Here is a 17,054-nt window from a genome sequence, read left to right on the forward strand (position 1 = left end):
TCCCATGACACATGGGGATTGTGGGGATTACAGTTCAAGATGAGAGTTGAATGGGGACACAGCTAAACCATATTAGTGTGGTTGAGTCCAATCTGACTTTACACTTTATATGGGACCCAGGCTTTGTCCCTGTTGTCCTGTGTATATGGGTCTGTTAACAGGAAAGATCTAAGTCTCCAGCATTGATGAATAACCTCAGAGCTGCCTCTGCTTTTAGTACTCACTTACTAGCTTACCGTTCTTGATTTATGTATTACTAAATTATTCTTTTCTACTAAGACTTTATACTTATTTTAACTCATCCATGAATTTTTAAAAGATGTTTAAAAATTATTTTTGGCATTTTAGGGTACTTTCCACTGTGAACTGAGGTCAACACTTACTGACTCTGCCTCAAATTCCACATCAGAGTTATTGCTGTATTCTCAGTGACAAGCCCAATACTTGGTATGCAATAGCCACTCTAATAATACTTATTAAATGAATAATTATATGTATAGTTGAATGTAACCCTGGTATTATTTAGATATTTCTCTAAAAACCCAAGGAAAGCTTATTTTGACATTGAAGACAATTAAAATATGTTAAATTTAAAACATTCTATTAAAACTCTGAAGAGAATACAGGCCTCAATCTGCAACTTTAGGAATTTTTATTGACTTCAGATGGGCAGTCCACAATTCAGGTGTTTGCTCTTTTGAAGAATATTTTTCCATAGAAAATAATACTCTAAATGTTGGTTTGATCACCAGACTAAATGGTAAAACCTATATCGCTGATAAATTATTTACATCACAGCATAAATCCATCTAAAGAATGTATTCTCCATTTATAATATTATTTCTATGACCACAGTAGAGAAAGGAAATGCTGGGGACTGCGATATATCAGTTGGATTCTGGCTTAGGCTAGTTGTCTGAAGGAAAGTATGTCTGCAAATCTAGGGTTTTTACATTGGAAATTGCTTGCTGGCCTCTTCTCAATATGTTGAGAAAACATATTGAGGGCAAGAAATAAAGTGAGTTCTGTGACTTGGTAAACCTGATTTGAAGTGACAATGAGATGGGGGTCTGAGAGAAAAGATACCAAAGCCTGAGGTTGAAAATTCAAATTTGCAATTGAGAAAATGGTTTTCATCCTGGGATGCCCATTGAAAATATCTGGAGAGCAATAAAAAATATAGACACCTATATGGTATTCCCAGAAGTGAGAACCACGTGTCACTATTTTGCAAAAGCTTCCCAGGCAATTCTATAGTGCAGCCAGAGTTGGTGCATCAATCTGGATGTCATGAGAAAACTGAAACCACTCCAGGTATTTCAAACAGGAAAGAGATCTAGTGTAGGGAATCAGAGGCTGCAACAGCATTGAAAGGGCTGAGAGAGAAAAGAGATGAGAAAAAGCTGCTGCTCCTGTTCCAGAAATCAGGAAATGCAAGAATCTCTAGAAACTACCACTAAAGAGGGCAGCTGCTTTGCTCCAATGTGGGTGGTTTAGAAGAAGCCTGAGACCCACTGGTGAACTACAGGTCTCCTTTCTCCAGAAGCTCTCGGGCCTGTATAGTGTTTACACACATACACAAATAATGGCTTCTCTTTAGTTCTCCCTGCAGCTGTCACAGTATCAGCTCTTATTATTCATGGCGTCTAACACTAACCTTTATGGCCAGGGACTCTACGGATGCATAGAAGGGACAAGATGGTGCAAGTCTGTCAATAGATTGAGAAATACTTGGAGAGCATTTAAAAACCAGATTAAGAACCATTGGTTTGGGATAGATGAACTTCCAAAATTCAGAGCACTTATGTACTCTGTTGTATTAGTAAATTTTAAACAGCAAAATATTTGTAAAAGCATTTATCTAGATTCAAGAAGAAGGCTTGAGGTTTAACATTCCCAGTGAAGAGAACTTTTTTCAACCCTCCAGATTTCTGTAAGTACCAGGAGGAAGTGGAACTATCTCCCCCGACTCCCTACCAGAGTTCCTTCCACTCTTCTGGCAGCATTAAAGAATTCACAAATCAGCGGCAAAAATAATTTTTAAGAGGATTCTAGCCAAACAAATTAAAGGCCACACTTGGCAGAGGCTCAGCTGAACCTGGTACTCAAATGGAGAGGTTTCCTGATGGGTGTCATGAAAATGTGACTATACAAAAGGAAAATGTGTTGATACCAAAGTTCACATCCTTTGTTCTCCATACCATTGCCTCTCTATATGCAAGTGACAGTGTGAATTTTGTAGGACGCTTTTTCACATACATTTTCTTTTCATATAAATCGTAATGATTGACTAGAGACCCTTACAAATAGCCTGGTCATGGACAAAGGAAAAGAAGAGCTGCCCCTTCTTAAGTCGGTGGTTTTCCCTCTTCTCCCTCCTGAGAGCAACCACCCACCCACCTGGTATGTTTTCTTCTATTCCACTCCCACTGCCCCTTCCTCTTTCCCGTTCCCTCCAGTGCTTCCCTGACCCTCTTCTCCTTCCCTTTACCTCCTTCCTGTTAAAAAGTGTGTGGTGGTGGAGCCAAACAGAGCTGTGGTCAGAGCCTTTGGGATTCCTCACGGGCAGGGTAACCTCAGGTACTGTGCCCATGAGAAAAAAGTCACCCTAGAGGCAGCCATCTCTATCCTGAACCTCCCAGAACTTCTACATGATAATAGAGTGTTTACTTCTTGACAAGACAATTCTAAGTATTTTAAAATTTAGTGCTGAGAATGGTGATTTGAATGTAGTTTGTACCTTACAAGTAGATAACGTTATTACCATTATCCCCATTTTATCAATGTAGGCTTAGAGAGGTCAAATACCTTGCTCAATTTCAGATAGCTAATATTCAAATCAAGTGGTATATATCCCACTGTACTTTGAGCTTCCCTGATTATAACATTTTTATGACTCTAGTTGTGGCATTATAATTTATGAAGGTCATTGATGAACTACAGTGTCCAAATATCCTGGCCCTCTGAGGAAGGTATTGAAACCATACTATCTTTATCACTCTCATCAACAATAAGCATTTATCAAATGTACTCTCTATGCCAAGTCTTATGATGTGTTTTATATAGATTATTCACATGCTTGTAAAAACAGTACAAAAACTTTATGAAACAGGTAACATTATAATCATCCCAATTTACAGATATGGAAAATAAATTTTGGAGATATTAAGTAAATTGCCCAAGATGGCCCAGCTAGTAAATAATAAAGGCAAGATTTTAGACTAGAAATGCTGGCAGATTTTAGAGCCAACGCTTATGATCATATACTACACTGGAAACTTTAGTTACTTGCCTGAAAAAGAAAGGATGACAGGACACAGAGGAAGATGGAAGTTGGGAGCAAAGAGAGAAAATAGGAATATTCAGTTGACAAGGAAATACCAACTAGAGAGGAAAAACAATTACATCGCAATGCTACGACAGGGTTTTTCTAGGAAGGCAGATTTCTGCACAATATGATAAAGGACTTTCCAGCAACTATTTTTAACAACACCACAGACTGCCTCTCAAAACAGAGTGTGAAGATTTTGACCTTGGAAATTTTCAGATGCTAAAGAAATTTCCTAAATTGAAGAGAACATTGGAGTGTATATGACCTCTAAGCTAATATGTGACCTCTTAGATGCTTTGGATATACAAGTTAGCTCGTTGAAACCGTCACAGCAGCCCGACAGATGTAATGATAACATTTTATAAGTGGTCATACTGAAGCATGATAAGGACAAGTGGTTGAACCCATGTAAATGACTAATCTAGTCATTGAACTCAGCTCAGAATCTAGTCTCTGCCAGCATTTCTAGTCTTTGCCAGCATTTCTTTCAAACTGCCTCTTGACAAATTGCTGGCCAAAAAAAAAGAAAAAAAGAAAAAAAAAAAAGCTGGCCAAAAGCAGCCTGCATTTTAATTAAGCAGAGAGTTGTTCTGGAATTTATTTTTTGTGCTAGGAAGACACATTTCTTCCTCTATGCTGTAGTAGAACTACTGGAATGGTGGTGACCAAATAAGGTGCCATGTTCAGAGGGTGGTGAAAGCTAAAGCTGACCTTATAAGACCTGGGAAAAATGAGTACTCATCCTGTCTGAGAGCAATAATATCATGCTGTGCCTACAGCAAAGTCAGGGGTTCCCTCTGGGAAGAGGCAGATAACTCCAAGAAACTCAAGAGGGAAATCAGGGTGGCTTTCGTAGGATACTGACCTCATACAGACAGGGTCCTTTCGTGCATAACTATTAGTTTCATTATGTAAGAGCCACCTAGAGTGTAGAAGAGCAATAAGGTATCAAAGCTCAAATGCTTTCTTTGAAGTACCCATTTAAATAAGTCATCATAGAGGCTACCATTTTTACAACATTTCGTAGATTACAATGCATGTTCAGGTTTGACATCTCACTCAAGACTTCTCAACATTTTACATTCAAAGGAAACTATGAATGTAAAGGCATATGAAGGTTAATATCTCATTTATGTTTTAAATGACCCTGAGATGGAGGTATTATTAAACTATATTTTTAATTAAGCCAAGTAAAGTTATATATATATATATCCACAAGCTATAGCACCTATTTTGAATGCATCTAAGACTGTTGTTTTGTTTCTGTCATTAGGTAACTAAGAAATTTGGCCAATTTTGCATGGTGAAGATATATTAGAAGAACATATGAAACAGGGTTCTTATTATTGCAGAAAAATGGGAAATCGTTGTATACTGTACAGAAAGAAAATAAAAATTATTCGCGATCCACCTGCCCAAAGCAACAATGTTTAAATATTTGGTGCAGTTACTTTCAATAAATAAATATATTTGGATTATATGGTCAGGATTATAGTGTGTGTACAAGGTTGTCTTCTTTATCACAGAAATTTTTCTATTTTATTTAATATTCTTAATAAGCATCATTTTAATGACATAGTAGATCATATGAGTGGAGCATAATTTACTTAACTTACTGTTAACAAATCTCTTTCATATAGTATATGTATTTTGTACCTGTTGCTGATATTGCTCTTCGTAATTCCTAGAAGGATTACTACCCCAAAGAGCATGACTGCTATTAGTGATCTTGCCACATATGGCCAAACTGACTGTTAGAAATGTGGTACCAATTTCAGCTCTGATGAGCAACATCAGCTTGCCTTTGCCAGCATTGAAGATTGTCACAATATTTTAATTCACTAATTTTATAGATTAAAAGATATTGTTGTTTTAATTTTCACTTGGCATGGTCACTTTCCGTTGTCCACACAACTTATTAAAGACATGGATAAAAGAAATCCTTGTAAAAGGCAGCTTAACTGGATGTTTCCCTCCAAGGGAAAAGATAAGAACTCAAGGGTGAGGGCCAAGATAAGAACTCAAGGGTAAGGGAGGCTTGGGTATTGCATACAAGAACTGGGAGCACAGCAGCAGGGACTAAAGGATGTGTTCTTTGTCAGCTTGCCTCTCTTTCTTCCATTCTGAGTATTTTTCACTGCATGAACAGTTGTCCAATGCCTGCCGGGTTCCATGCACGCCCGCAGTAAGCATTCTCTCACAGCGTGGATTCTCTGTTCACGAAGCTCTCTCTGCAAAGAATAAAACAAGAATGGGTTCCAAGTACAGAAACTGAGAGTACGTGATGACCTGGAGGATGCCCCACAGGCAACATTTCCTTTTGAGGCATTGAGTTTAGTCATCTTACTCTTCATAATAGAAAATGGAAGTATAACTTTTGTTACTATTTGGATTTTTTTCTTTTGGGTATTTTTTTCTGCCCTTACTCTTTTGTTCTTAGATTACTAATTTAAAATGTTATTATGGAAAATTTGAAATCTGTAGCACAGTAGAGAGCAATAAACCCCATACAGAGTTGCATGTACCCATTACTCAGCTACGTGCAACTCCATAGACTCCATGCAAGGCTGCCCTGAGTGATTTATTCTGTCTCCCCACCAACCCCTCAGCTAGATCATTTTGAAGAAAATCCCAGAAATCCCAGATGTAATACCATTTATCCATAAGTATTTTGGTATATATCTCTACAAGATGGTTTTTGAAAAACCCATCATCTTGCCCAAAATAATTCTTTAAAATTGCCAAATAGTCAATAACTGTTCAAATTTTCCTGATTGCCTCATATTTTTTTCAGTTGATTTCTTGAATTGGGTTCCACACAAGATCTGTACCTTGCATTTGTTGTTTTGTTGTTGTACTCACTTTAATAAGTATAAGTAAATGGTACTTCTGGTGGAAAATGATATTTAAATAAATGCCCACAGTCTGAGTGCCAGGGACACTTATTGCGACTCTGATGGTTATTATTTCTGGACAGAGCTAGAAAGTAATAGGAGGGTATTTTTATTTTACATACAGAATTTTAATTGCTATTTACTTATTTATATAACAGTAGGTCATTTTTTCTCTCCTGAGTATCAGAGTTCTGTATCTTCTTAAATACTCAGTGTGATTATTGTAACTAACAGTGTTTTGGGTTCTTCTGGGTGAGAATGGGAGGGCTTACCAGTGATATGGCTTTCAAAATCTTCCTTTATATTCTGCAACATCAATGAATCAAAAAGAAAAGAAAACAAAGCAAGTGGAGAGACTGACATTACTTAAAGTAAAATCACAGAGTAATAGAGCTACAGGGGTTTACTGAAAACATTCTAGTTGATTTCTTCATTTTGTAGAGAGATACACTAAGGCTGGAAAGGTGACTTGCTCAAGGTGATCTAAATCAATGGTTCTCAGAATTTAACATGACCAAGAATCATCTGGAGGCCTTCTTAAAACCCAGTTGCTGAGCCTCACCCCAGAGACTCTGATTCAATAGGTCTGGGTGGGGCCCTGGTGATGCCGATGCTGCCAATGCACTGACTGATTTAGTGACACTAATCCATCTACATGTTGCCTAATTAACAGCCAACGGGAGCATCTTCTTGGCTACAGCCCTGCTAAAGTACAGAGGAACTCACTTTGCACTACATGGGAGTAAGTGCTGGAAAAATCAAGTCATGGGGCAGGAGCAGGTGAATTGTGGGTTGACCAGGTTGTTTCCTACCTGATGTGACAGATAGAGAAGGCTCAGCTGCCTCACTGAATTTACTGGGGGTTGTCAATTTTTCATCATAGGTTCATTCCTTTGAGATAACTCCTCCTTTTAAAAATCAAGTCCTTAAGAAAGATTCTCCCTCTCCAGACAAATTTAAACCACTGATTGCAATGTAAGCCTGTTGCAAACACTGCCAGATATCTTTATGTGAGTCTCCTAACTGGAGGCAACCTTTCTCTGAAATCCCACAGCCTCTGCCTGTATGCATCTCTTGTCTGTGATTACTTCCTTACTGGATCTGTTTAGACATTCTTGAACAGGCAGTGATCTGGATACCTGGGTTATGCCAGAGATGCAAATTTTAAACTCCAGTCAAAAGAGTACGCTGATTCGCTCGAATAACGGCTTCCAAGTTCAATTTGTCGCAGCCAGAGTGCCGGAGGTTTAGAAAACTCAGTCCTGTCTGTATGGTAAAAATAGATGACAGATGCCCTCAAAGTCAGGGGAGATACCTTCATTTCATAACAATTCAGGAATCTAAGTCCAAGAAGCACCTTTAGGATTTTAAAGTTGCTAGAAGCTTTGTAACTCTCCCTGGGTATTTGAGTTTCTCATCTCCTGTTACTTGATTAACCAAAAATATGAAAATCTCAAAGGCAGATCCCAGGGAGACAGAATCTGCCCTACAGAGAAGTTCTAAGTGGAGAGAGTGGGTGGGGGCATCCCTGGGATACTGAGAAGCTGGCTGACCTTTGGTACACAGCAAGAGAGCAGCAATCAAATTCCCACCTGTGATCGCCTTGATAACAGTTATGTTTTCACCTCCATATCTCCTGGGCTCGCCTGAATCGGTGGTATATGGTGTAGGGAGGAGGACCCAAGCATTAAGGGACTCAGGGTGTGTATGTCTGAGGGCAGGGCGGGTCAAGTAATAAAGAGTATAAAAGAAACAAAGACAAGGAGGTTAATAAAGTGATCAATGTTGTCTACTTAATACTGCCTTTGTTTGGGCCATTGATGCTAGACTGCCATTTACTCCTCACACCACCTGCCCCTCTGTTTCTCCAGGTAATACCTCAGGTCAAGAACACCAGGTCATGAATCAAAGGCCTTTTGTTTTTAAGCACACCTGATACCTGAAAGATGGAAAACAGTGGCTGCCCTTCTGGTGGCAATGCATGAGCAAATGGGGACAGTAATTTTTAAAACAAGATAAATAAGATGCCTCTGAAGAACATTGTGTTTAGTTAGCTACTGCCAACAAAATGCCACCCAACAAGTTTATCCCAAGACTCAATAGCACAAAAGAGCAATCATTTATCCTTATGGACCTGTGTATTGGCCAAGGGTCAGCCAGATGGTCAAGGCTGAGTTCGGTGGCTCTGCAGAACTCGGTTGGTCCTGCTTCTATGTCTGGTGTCTGCTGACTCTAGCGGGGCTGTCCTGGATGATTTCACTCTGCTCCATGTGTCTTCATCTTCCTGTTAAAACCAGGGGCTAGCCAAGCATGTTTTTCTCATGGTAGTGATAGAGGCACAGGGGAATGTACAGAAAAATCGTCTCTTAATGCCAGAGCCGGAAACTAGCACATTGTGACTTCCACTTTGGTCTATGGGCTAAAGCAAGTCACCTGGCCAAACACAGGGTCAAGAGGGCCAGAAATACATTATGCTCCTACAGCATAACTTTGAGAAACTGCAAAGTTATAAGTCAGGAAATGTGCATATAGGCTTAGGCAGTGCATGAAGAATTGGGCAAATAGTGTCCCTAACACAAATATACACCATGTGTTATCAATTAAGTTAAATACATGTAAGATAATTTAGATAAAATACCATTAGGTTCTGATGCTAATTTTTTTATTGCTATTTTTTATTTTCTTAGAGATCTCATTATGTTACCCAGGCTGGTCTCAAACTCCTGGGCTCAAGCAATCCTTCTACCTTGGCCTCTCAAAGTCCTGCAATTACAGATGTGAGCCACTGTGCCTGGCCTGATGTTAATTTATAATGCTTTCCTGTGAATAAACTGTTAAAACACTTTAGTCAATGTATCCAAATCTGACTGGTGTTGTTCAGAATTCTTTTGCTCCTCTGCTGTATAGATTCTTCTAATTCTTTCCTGTGTTCCTCATGCTTCCAAAGCTATACTTGTCTGCCTTGAATGTTGTTACTCAATTAAAATTCTCAGACTCTATAACTGCAATTTTTCTGCCACTTTAAAGATACCCTGTCTTTAAAGTTGCTGTGAAAGAGCCTCCAGTTCATTCTGCAGAATACGCATCAGTTATATATTTACGTGACCGAGATGTTATTTCTCTCCTCGAATATTCTGTGTAATTTTAGTTGCCGCATATTGAGAACCTTCTAATGGAAGAATCTACACTAACTCCTATGTATCTCTTTGTCATCTCCTTTAAACCTTACAACAACACTGCAGTATTCATTGAGTAATCCCCATTATGTAAACAAAACTGAACTCAGGAAGATTGAATACATTGCTTAAGGACGAAATGGTAATAAGATCAGAATTCATACAGTTTGGTTTGGCTACGAAGCCAATGGGTTTTCTACTATTTTCCACGTATCTTTTTTTTTTTTTTTTTTTTTTTATCATCTCCCCTCCTCTTACCCATATACTTGAGTTTTTAAATTTTTCTCTGAGATGTAGTAAAGAATGTTTGGGTAGCAAGTGTTAGTGCCATCTCTTTTTATTCTCTTGAGAGCCTGTGAGTGTGGCAAGGCACGTGTTACTGTTATCTTCTATAAAGCTGCAGGGACTAGTACTTTGAAGTGAAGAGATTTACAGGGACTGGGATGCAGACTCAGTATATTTTCCTCCTCTCTTATTTAAATTACTATGTTTAATCATGGTAATCGAAGGTGTGAGAGTCTACAATTTTGCTGCTGGAACTAACCAGTGAACTTGGACCTAAAGGACTATATTTATACAGTTCTGGAAGAGGTTGGGAATAAAAATAGCATGGGTGTTCTTCACATTGCAATAACATAGAAATAAGATGGCAGAGGATAGTTACTATTCAGCCATACAGCCCACTAAGTTCTAGAGTGTTGGGTTTATAAAAGGATTTTTGAATAACTTGGGACTCTTGTTACTATTGGTTGTTTACCTAACTTCTTAGACAATTTAAGTTAAAGGATAACCCAAAAAGAAGTCAAACTAATTTCAATTTATCTAAATAACCTTGAAGAAAGCAAATTGAAATTTCTTCCCTTCCATTGTCCTCACTTTCCAATGAACATGTTTTACTGTAAAGATATGGTCCAAAAAAATCATGTTTATTTTTCTTCATGTTGTTTTCATATGCCATTTGTGTAGCAAGCACTGTTACGCCATGGCAGTTACTTTGATGTGTGGAAACAGGATGCAAGCTGTTATGTTTTTTGCAATGGCTTCCCATTCATCTGTATCTCAAGCATTAGGAATTTCAAAAAACTCTATGAGTTCTGATTTGGGTTAGTTTTATCTTCATGAAAGTTAGAAAATGGCATTTCTTTTCTGGGTATTATTTGTCTTTATATTGAATTCTGCAAAACATGTTATAGCAAGAATTGTTGGCTATTAACATATGTTAGTGGTTTTAAAGTGTTTTATTTATTATTAACAAGAATTGTTGGCTATTGATATATGTTAGTGGTTTTAAAGTTTTTATTTATTATTTATCTTATTTTATTGTTTTTTAGAGACAGAGTCTCACTCTCCTCTCTTGCCCAGGCTGGAGTGCAGTGGCATGATCATAGCGCACTGCAGCCTTGAACTCCTTAGGCTCAAGCACTTCTCCTGCCTCAGCCTCCTGAGTATCTGGGACTATAGATGTGAGCCACCACATGTGTCTAATTCTTGTTTAAAATTTATTTCTGTAGAGACAGGATCTCACTATGTTGCCCAGGCCAGTCTGGAACTCCTGGCCTTAGGCAGTCCTCCCACCTTGGTCTCCCAAAGTGCAGGGATTACAGATGTGAACCACTGTGCCCAGTCTATTTTCTCCTTTAAATAGTGGGGTTTTTTTCCTCCTTAAAAAGAAAACCTCGTTAGATGAGGAGGAAAATAAAAGGAAACAAATGATATTTATGGAGTGGTTGTTCAGCATCCAATCTTATGCTGGGTGCTTCACATAGTTTATTGCAATGTTAGTTCCATATTACAGCTGAAGAAACAATGGCATTTGATAATGCAAACTGCATAGATCTCTAATTTAGCTTTTTTGGTTATCAGGCTTTGATGGGTTCAAAATTTGATAGGAAATTTTGTTTGTTTCCTTGCATATGAAAACATAGTTCTTCTACCAGATCCCTAAAAGTCTGTGGCCAGCAGGTATTAGCATCAGGAGGTGAGTATTAGTTGAAATATTGACCTCTGTTATGTTAACAAAATGGTGGCAGCATTTGTAGGTCGCCGATGCACACATCCCACTACCTAAAACAAGAGAATTTGCCTTTGTCCACGCTTCCTGAAACGAGTCCTGAAATTCATTCTGATTAAACCACCATAAGCCTTATGTGCAGCCCGAACTGGTAATTGTGATTAGGGGTGAGGCGGGGGTGAAATGCATTGCTCCATTTAACATAGCCCAAGTCAAGAATCCCATCCTTGGAGCTAAGACAGAGTCAACTTTTCAGAATGACTTGGATCTTGAAATGGAAGTGGTAGGCTTTGAGGAAGGCAGACAGACATGGAAGTCTGGGAGCCAGGCAAACCCAGCTGTCCACAACATCATTTATTCTTTCAAAGCCGCATCTAGAGAGCAATCGGGCTAAGAACAGTGGGAGAAACTGACATGAATTAGACATAGTTCCTGTCCAGGCTGCCTATAATTTGTTATGAAGAGGGAGGAGCTAAATTAATAACTATAATCAAAACCTGAAATGCTGTGACATAAAAGTGGCAACTACCTATTAAAGTGAGAAGGATAATTACTTTTTGGCACAAATAATGGAAAATTTTCAAGGCGGGTGAGAGATTTCTTAGAGCTCGAAGGGGTACTTAGGAATAGGAATTATTTTAGCTGCATGTGATATGATGCTGAGAGAAACTGGGACATAGGGAGAGTAAGACTTGTTAGGGAACAGGATGGACAGAAAGATGAGGAGAGGTAATGCCCAGGGCTTTAGTAGAAAATATAAGGCTCCAAAGAACAAAAATTACTCAATTTCGCTGTTTTACTTTGGATCAATTTTTCCAATAAGTGTGGTCAAAAAATCAGAAGTGTGTGGACAAAAGTATAATTTCTTGTTGGCTGAAAAATGGTAAGTTCTATATTCTTTGGTGAGTTAGCTCTTTGCTCAGGAAACCAGAGTATTGCAAAGTATATTTTCTGTCAGCTTATATGATTCCTTCTTAAGAATTTCTATTTCTGAATAAAGTTGCAACTATATTTGTTTACTTATATCTCTTTTGCTCTAAAAGAAGACTCAAAGTACCTGAGCTTTCAGCTAAGTTTTCAACTCAAATTCTGTTTCTAAATATTAAAGGGAAGGTTTTCCTTTACACACTGGAGATGGATAAAGTGCCTGCCAAGGGCTGAGGGTATTGTGAGCATTTAAAAGGGCTCAGCTCTATGTAAGGTTCTCAGGAAGATAGGTGAGAGGTCCTCCATCTAAGAGCCTCAAATTTTGATGATGGAGAGGATCAAAAGAGAATCAAGCCATGTCCAAATCACGGGTGCCTCTGAGGACAGATAGGCCTTGCTAATTATGTGTGTCTTCTACTAAGGTGAAAATTTGCTTCATTTTCTAAATACATAATAGACACTAGGAGGGAATGTGGTTCAGAAAATATGCATGAAGGCTTGCGAGAAGAAGAATGAAAAGCTGTTTTCAAATCTACAAAAGGGAAAGCTAAGCTTCTACATTTAAAGTAGGTGGCCTGTGACCTAAAACTGAACCAATAAAAGAGAATTGCAAGTATATTTCTTACTGAAATCTCCCTTCCCCTCAAAGGTTAAGAGGATTGAGGACATCTCTGAAAAAGGAGGAGTAGATAGTCAAAGTCTAGGTGGAGGTTGTGTATTTGCTGATTGATACATTTCAGACCATAATGGAGAAGACCACTTTGTTCATTAACAAATGTTTCAACATCAGTGCCTGCCTTTTTGGCTTATGCTATCCATCCCTGATATTTTCTGCCCCCTCTTTCTTTCCCTCACCTCCTTGTTGTGTGCTGAATCCTTTCTATCTTCAAGTGTCACTCCAAAACCAGCTTCCTGAATGAAGCCTTCACAGATTTCCCCTTCTCCAAGATTGGCTTGTTCTCCCACAACAATGCCCTGATGCACTATCTTATTTTACTTTCATGAATTTCTACAACATGCATCTGTCTCCTTCACTAAATTATAAGCTCCTTGAGGGCAGGACTGCTTTTCTTTTACTTTGTGTCCCTCCTTCATTACTGAGCAATCTTTATACATCTCTTGGGCAAACACATATATCTTAAATATGATTGTTTACATTGCTCATAAATATAATTGTTAAATATAATTGTGTGATAAATGTACCAGGAAGTGGATCCCCTGGTCTAATAGCCTTGCAAAGTATTCCTTCTCTCTGGGCTGAAATAAGTCAATTATATTGAAAGTTAGAATTGTTAAAAAGTTTATAACTAGTAAGGGTGATTAGAAGCCCTAAATTCAGCAAATGTTCAGCAAAGTATTTAGTGTTTACTAGGTATCTAGTATCATGCTAGTGATGAACTAAATAGTCACTCTTACCACCCTCATGGAGACTATAGTGAGGAAAATGGTCAATTCATATGCAAATTACCACACAGATTTACAGTTAGACATCGTATAAGTGCTATAAAGAAATTAAACAGTTTCAGTGCTTTAGGAGGCTGATGTGAGATGATCACTTGAGGCCAGGCATTCAAGGCCACCTGGGCAACATAGCAGGACTCTATGTGTACAAAAACTACAAAAATTAGCAGGCATGGTGGCGTGTGCCTGTAGTCCTAGCTACTCAAGCTACTTGAGAGGCTGTGACAGGAAGATTGCTTGATCCTAGGAGTTCGAGGCTACAGTGAGCTATGATTAAACCACTGCACTCCAGTCTGGGAAACAAAGTGAGACTCTGTCTCTAAAAAAGGAAGGAAGGAAGGAAGGATTGATTCAAGAAAAAAAGGTTTAGAGAAAATGTGGGTTAGAAAGTCATTTCTGCTGATGAGCTTGATTTAAGATAAATTGAGCTATCCTCATTCATGGAGATGTATGAAAAAGCCACTGGTTGGCAAAGGAAACATTTGCCCTGAGCATAAATGAGAGATAAATTGGTACTAGAACCCTGTCTACATCCACTTAACAATTGCTCTTCTGAGATCACAAGGGTGATAGAGCCTATGTAGATCTCCCTGGCTCACTGAACCTTAACCAAGGGCTTCTGTTAAGCTTTGAATGCACACCAGCGACATAGAACTGAAGATGCAGTATCTTAAGCAGGGCTCACATTTGTAATACATTTGTATTTTAGGCTTCCCTGATAAGTTGTGTGTGTGTGTGTGTGTGTGTGTGTGTGTGTTGCAGGGTGGGGGATGGGGTTGGAGGGCATTATGAAGGCAAGAAGAACAAGCTGTCTTGCCTGTGTGTGAAGAGTTTCACCAGATGATTTCAACTTTCTCATGTGACCTGGGAAAGCTGTGATGTGGAGGATGGCCAATTTATACTTCAAAATGTCCACACAGTTCTGGTTGGTTCTGCCATGCCAGAATCAAAGGTTGGGCCAAGAAAGAAATGCCTTTGGCTGCTTGGTAACCGGCACTATCACAAGACAGTTGTGTTGATTGAGTCTAAGGTAGAAGTTTGTGTGAGCTATGAGAGGTGGTAAGATATGACTGCAAGGAGAATGGCGTGAATCCGGGAGGTAGAGCTTGCAGTGAGCTGAGATCGCGCCAGCCTGGGCGACAAAGCGAGACTCCATCTCAAAAAAAAAAAAAAAAGATATGACTGCAAAAGCCAGGACTTTGCCAAATCATACACTCTCGAGATAAATCATCTTGTCTGACCATCAGATTCAGTGATGAGTTTTTGTATCTTGCAAGTTTTCAGTTCGGCAAGAAGTTTCCTGATAATGCTTGGATATCTGCATCTCTTCTTCCTTCATCCAGCATTGATGGTTAGTAACTTCTTTATAGCACTTATACAATGTCTAACTGTAAATCTATTTGTTAATTTGCATATGAATTGACCATTTTCCTCACTAGACTATAGTCTCCATGAGGGTGGTGAGAGTGACTATTTAGTTCATCACTAGCATGATACTAGATATCTAGTAAACACTAAATACTTTGCTGAACATTTGCTGAATTTAGGGCTTCTAATCACCCTTACTAGTTATAAACTTTTTAACTTCTTCTAATTAACAGATGGGTCCTCTCCCATCTTATATAGAGGATCAAAATGATTCTAGCAACTTAGTTGCTTTCCTCAAAAATATTGACACTCACCTTTGCCACACATGTCTGCGAATTATGAGTCATTGTCATAAGGGACTAAACTGTCTAACCTTAGAGTTAACCTTGGCCATATTTAGAATGTACAGTTCATAGGCAGCTGAGTAGAAAACCAGAAAAAGGGGGCTGAGAATTAGACGAGAAACTGAGGAAATGAGTGAAATTAGTGATTCTCCACCTGGTCAGGAATTGTTTTTGGAAAAACATTCCTTCAACTCCTATGACATACAGCAGGGAATGAGCTTATTGGAAGAGATTAGGGAATGAGAGTGTGAGGTGGAGCTTGAATCCTTTCAGAGATCCCATTGGAAATAAGGCAAGGATTGGGGAGCTAGGACAGCCCTTGGAAACAGGGAGCAGCAGGAATAATGGGGAACGCAGCCCCCAGAGAGTGTCAGAGTCAGGCTGGAACCAGCCTCTGAAGGGGTGACTAGTCTTGGAGGGTCACTGGTCAAAGAGGAACATCTAAACTACTGCCAGGGCCGCAACATGAACGAAAAAGGTTCTAGAGTGTGGGGAGATTGTTGGGGTTCAGGAAGGCTTGGGACTCAACAGGGCCTGGGAGGTGAATTAGGAGTTGGGCAGAAGGCAGGCAGAGAAAAGGTGTGCCGTGACTCAAGCCTGGCACTTCCAAAAGAGGGACTGTCCCCGGCACTCATCCCGTGTTCACAGGGCACAGGGCAGCAGACACTTAGAGATACCAGACCCTGATGCCCACTGATGGCTTTACCTGGCCCACGTTGGGCTAGGCCTTCTTGGAGCTGAGCATGTGAGTTGAGTGCATCATAACAGTCTCTGAGTGTAGTTTCCAATCTCAACAAAAGCAGAGAGTTAAGGACTTAGAGTTCAAAAAGGAAAAGAAATTAAGAAAAGGGTTCAGAACCCTCTCTGGGATAAATTAAATTTGGGGAATTAAATTTTAGTGCAATTTTGTTTTGCTCTTACATTGCAATCTGATGAACTGCTTTTCAAACATTTATTGGCTTTAGAGAACTCGAGTAGGCCTGTTTTAATTACTTCTCCAAGTCCTCTTCCAGTATTCTAATTAATTACTTTTCAATACCCTGATAATTGGTCATAGAGATACAAACAATACATTTGAAAAACAAGGACCGATTGTCTAGGGGAATCCACAGCTCCAAAGGAGAGCAGGGATGGAGCAGCGAAGAAATGTCACTTTTTCTCTTTTTTCGTAGGAAAGGGACTTCTATGTTGCTGTGACCCTGTGATGTGCTGCAGAACTTTTGGGCTTCAGAGTCAAACAGCCTGGGGCTCCAATTTCAGGGCTATCATTTGTTAGTTGAGTGAACCCAGAAAGCTGCTTAATTTTTCTGAGTTTCATTTCTTCAATTAATATTTGGAATAAAAGTACCCATGTCCTAGATTTCTTGGGAGGATTATAAGTAGCATATAAGAAATTTGCATCTTAGTGCCAGGAACTGAGGAGGCACTCAGGACCTGGTGGCAAAAGTTATCAATACATTATACTATAATAGATGTGCCCATTATTAGTGAAAAGGCATAAACCTAGAGGTACCTGGGACTAAAGATAGAATAAGGGTGAAC

At 39.1% G+C, this 17,054-nt stretch overlaps 1 protein-coding gene across 12 annotated transcripts in view; it reads left to right on the forward strand.

The window, feature by feature from the left end:
- The window catches only part of LOC105497777 (G protein-coupled receptor 141), a 66,121-nt gene that overhangs the window by 26,718 nt on the left and 22,349 nt on the right, over nt 1-17,054 (forward strand). Inside the window, exons 3-4 of one of the 12 annotated variants that reach the window (XR_003021759.2) lie at nt 349-447; nt 4,605-9,633. The exons of 8 other annotated variants lie outside the window; for them this stretch is intronic. The gene's annotated coding sequence lies outside the window, so the exon portion shown is untranslated. Of the gene's footprint in view, nt 1-348; nt 448-4,604; nt 9,634-10,645; nt 15,152-17,054 lie in introns of those variants that run through there. 3 more of the 12 variants (XR_003021760.2, XM_011769122.3, XM_071095048.1) reach the window with 3 other exon arrangements.

The sequence above is a fragment of the Macaca nemestrina genome, chromosome 4 (genome assembly GCF_043159975.1).
Source record: "Macaca nemestrina isolate mMacNem1 chromosome 4, mMacNem.hap1, whole genome shotgun sequence".
Taxonomy (NCBI): Eukaryota; Metazoa; Chordata; class Mammalia; order Primates; family Cercopithecidae; genus Macaca; species Macaca nemestrina.